Here is a 4,166-nt window from a genome sequence, read left to right as displayed (position 1 = left end):
ATCAGATCCATGCTGCTAACAGAACAACACTGCTAAAAGAACCAAGCCGCTAACAGAAGCACTCTACTCATACAACCATGCTGCTAACAGAACAACAGTGTTAACAGAACCATGCTGGTAACATGATCATGCTGCTAACTGAAATACACTGCTACCATAACCATGCTTCTAACAGAACCACTCTACTAACAGAACCACAGTACTAACAGAACCATGCTGCCTACAGAACAATGCTGCTAACTTAACCATGCTGCTAAAAGAACCACACTGCTAACAGAACCACGCTGCTAAAAGAACCACGCTGCTAACAAAAGCCCTCTACTCATACAACCATGCTGCTAACAGAACTATTGTGTTAACAGAACCATGCTGCTAACATGATCATGTTGCTAACAGAATCACACTGCTAACAGAACCATGCTTCTAACAGAACCACAGTAATAAACAGAACCACAGTACTAACAAAACCACACTGCTAACAGAACCATGCTGTTAACAGAACCACACTGCTAACAGAACCATGCTGATAACAGAAACACACTGTAATCAGAACCATGCTACTACAAGAACAACACTGCTAACAGATCCATGCTGCTAACATAACCACGCTGCTAAAAGAACCATGCTGCTAACAGAACCACACTGCTAACAGAACTATGCTTCTAACAGAACCACACTACTAACAGAACCACAGAACTAACAGAACCATGCTGCCTACAGAGCAATGCTGCTAACATAACCATGCTGCTAACAGAACCACACTGCTAACAGAACCATGCTGATAACAGAACCATGCTACTACAAGAACCACACTGCTTACAGATCCATGTTGCTAACATAGCCACGCTGCTAAAAGAACCAAGCTGTTAACAGAAGCCCTCTACTCATACAACCATGCTGCTAACAGACCTATAGTGTTAACAGAACCATGCTGCTAACATGATCATGCTGCTAACAGAACCACACTGCTAACAGAACCATGCTGATTACAGAACCACACTGTAAACAGAACCACACTACTAACAGAACCACAGTACTAACAGAACCATGCTGCTAACAGAACCACACTGCTAACAGAACCATGCTGATAACAGAACCACACTGTAATCAGAACCATGCTACTACAAGAACCACACTGCTAACAGATCCATGCTGCTAACATAACCACACTGCTAAAAGAACCAAGCTGCTAACAGAAGCACTCTACTCATACAACCATGCTGCTAACAGAACTACAGTGTTAACAGAACCATGCTGCTAACATGATCATGCTGCTAACAGAACCACACTGCTAACAGAACTATGCTTCTAACAGAACCACGCTACTAACAGAACCACAGAACTAACAGAACCATGCTGCCTACAGAACAATGCTGCTAACATAACCATGCTGCTAACAGAACCACACTGCTAACAGAACCATGCTGATAACAGAACCATTCTGTAAACAGAACCATGCTACTACAAGAACCTCATTGCTAACAGATCCATGCTGCTAACATAACCACGCTGCTAAAAGAACCAAGCTGCTAACAGAAGCACTCTACTCATACAACCATGTTGCTAACAGAACTATAGTGTTAACAGAACCATGCTGCTAACATGACCGTGCTGCTAACAGAACCACACTGCTAACAGAACCATGCTGCTAACAGAACCACGCTATTAACAGAACCATGCTACTGACAGAACCACGCTGCTAACAGAACCATGCTGCTAACAGAACCATGCTGCTAACAGAAGCACACTGCTAAAAGAACCATGCTGCTAACAGAACCATGAAACTAACAGAACCACGCTGCTAACAGTAGCTTGTTTCTAACAGAACCATGCTACTAATGAAACCACATTACTAATAGAACCATGCTACTAACAGAACCACACTACTAATAGAATCATGCTGCTAACAGAACTACAGTGTTAACAGAACCATGCTGCTAATAGAACCACACTACTAATAAAACCACTCTACTAACAGAACCACACTACTAACAGAACCATGCTGCTAACAGAATCATGATGCTAACAGAACCACACTACTAATAGAACCATGCTGCTAACAGAACTACAGTGTTAGTAGAACCATGCTGCTAACAGAACTAGACTGCTAACTGAACCATGCTACTAACTGAACCAGGCTGCTAACAGAACAACACTACTAACAGTACCACACTGCTAACGGAACCATGCTGCTAACAGAACCACACTACTAACAGAATCTCACTGCTAACAGAACCTTGCTGCTAACAGAACCATACTACTAACAGAACCACAGTACTCTTCATTCAACTTTTATTTAGACAGGTAATTAGAACCACGCTGCTAACAGAACCATGCTACTAACAGAACCACACGACTAATAGAACATACTGCTAATAGAAACACACTGCTAATAGAACCATGCTGATAACAAAACCATGCTCCTAACAGAACTACAATACTACCATAACCATTCTACTAAAAGAACTATGGTGTTAACAGAACCATGCTGCTAACATGATCATGCTGCTAACAGAACCACACTGCTAACAGAACCATGCTTCTAACAGAACCATGCTACTAACAGAACCACAGTACTAACAGAACCATGCTGCTAACAGAACCATGCTACTAACAGAACCACACTACAAACAGAACCACACTACTATTCATTCAACTTTTATTAAGACAGGTAATTAGAACCATGCTGCTAACAGAACCAAAAGGCTAACAGAACCATGCTACTACAAGAACGACACTGCTAACAGATCCATGCTGCTAACAGAGCCACGCTGCTAACAGAATCACGCTACTAACAGAACCACATTACTACCAGAACCACACTGCTAACAGAACCATGCTACTAACAGAACCACACTACAAACAGAACAATGCTATTAACAGAATGACGCTACTAACAGAAGCATGCTGCTAACAGAACCACACTACTAATAGAACCATGCTGCTAACAGAACCACACTACTAAAAGAACCATGCTGCTAACAGGACAATGCTGCTAACAGAACCACACTGCTAACAGAACCACACTACTAAAGGAACCACACTACTAACAGAACCACCCTGCTATATAAACCATGCTGCTAACAGAACCATACTACTAACAAAACCACTCTGCTAACAGAACCATGCTACTAACAGAACCATAATGCTAACAGAACCACACTACTAACAGAACCATGCTGCTAATAGAACTACAGTATTAACAGAACCACACTACTAATAGAGACATGCTGCTAATCGAATCACACTACCAATAAACCATGCTGCTAACAGAACTACAGTGTTAACAGAACCATGCTGCTAACATGACCTTGCTGATAACAGAACCACACTGCTAACAGAACCATGCTGCTAACAGAACCACGCTACTAACAGAACCATGCTACTAACAGAACCACGCTACTAACAGAACCATGCTGCTAACAGAAGCACACTGCTAACAGAACCATGCGCCTAACAGAACCATGCTACTAACAGAGCCACGCTGCTAACAGTACCTTGTTTCTAACAGAACCATGCTCCTAATTAAACCACATTACTAACAGAACCATGCTGCTAACAGAACCACACTACTAATACAACCATGCTGCCAACAGAACTACAGTGTTCACAGAACCATGCTGCTAATACAACCACACTACTAATAAAACCACTCTACTAACAGAACCACACTACTAACAGAACCATGCTGCTAACAGAATCATGCTACTAACAGAACCACACTACTAATAGAACCATGCTGCTAACAGAACTACAGTGTTAGCAGAACCATGCTGCTAACTGAACCAGGCTGCTAACAGAACAACACTACTAACAGTACCACACTGCTAACAGAGCCATACTGCTAACAGAAACACACTACTTATAGAACCTTGCTGCTAACAGAATCATTCTCCGCACAAAACCATACTGCTAACAGAACCATGCTGCTAAAAGAACCACACTACTAACAGAACCTCACTGCTAACAGAACCTTGCTGCTAACAGAACCACACTGCTAACAGAACCACACTGCTAACAGAACCATGCTGCTAACAGAACCACACTACTATTAGAACCATGCTGCTAATAGAACCACAAGGCTAACAGAACCATGCTTCTAACAGAACCACGCTACTAACAAAACCAAGCTGTTAAGAAAAACATGCTTCTAACAGAACCACGCT

The 4,166-nt window shown here is 42.1% G+C and overlaps 1 protein-coding gene across 1 annotated transcript in view; it reads left to right on the top strand.

Moving 5' to 3' along the window:
- The window catches only part of LOC119424973 (SH3 and multiple ankyrin repeat domains protein 2), a gene marked incomplete in the record, with an annotated part of 297,817 nt that overhangs the window by 68,875 nt on the left and 224,776 nt on the right, over positions 1 to 4,166 (top strand).

This window comes from Nematolebias whitei, chromosome 2 (assembly GCF_014905685.2).
Source record: "Nematolebias whitei isolate Nwh7 chromosome 2, NemWhi1, whole genome shotgun sequence".
Classification (NCBI taxonomy): domain Eukaryota; kingdom Metazoa; phylum Chordata; class Actinopteri; order Cyprinodontiformes; family Rivulidae; genus Nematolebias; species Nematolebias whitei.
This window is presented reverse-complemented; position numbering and strand designations above follow the sequence as displayed.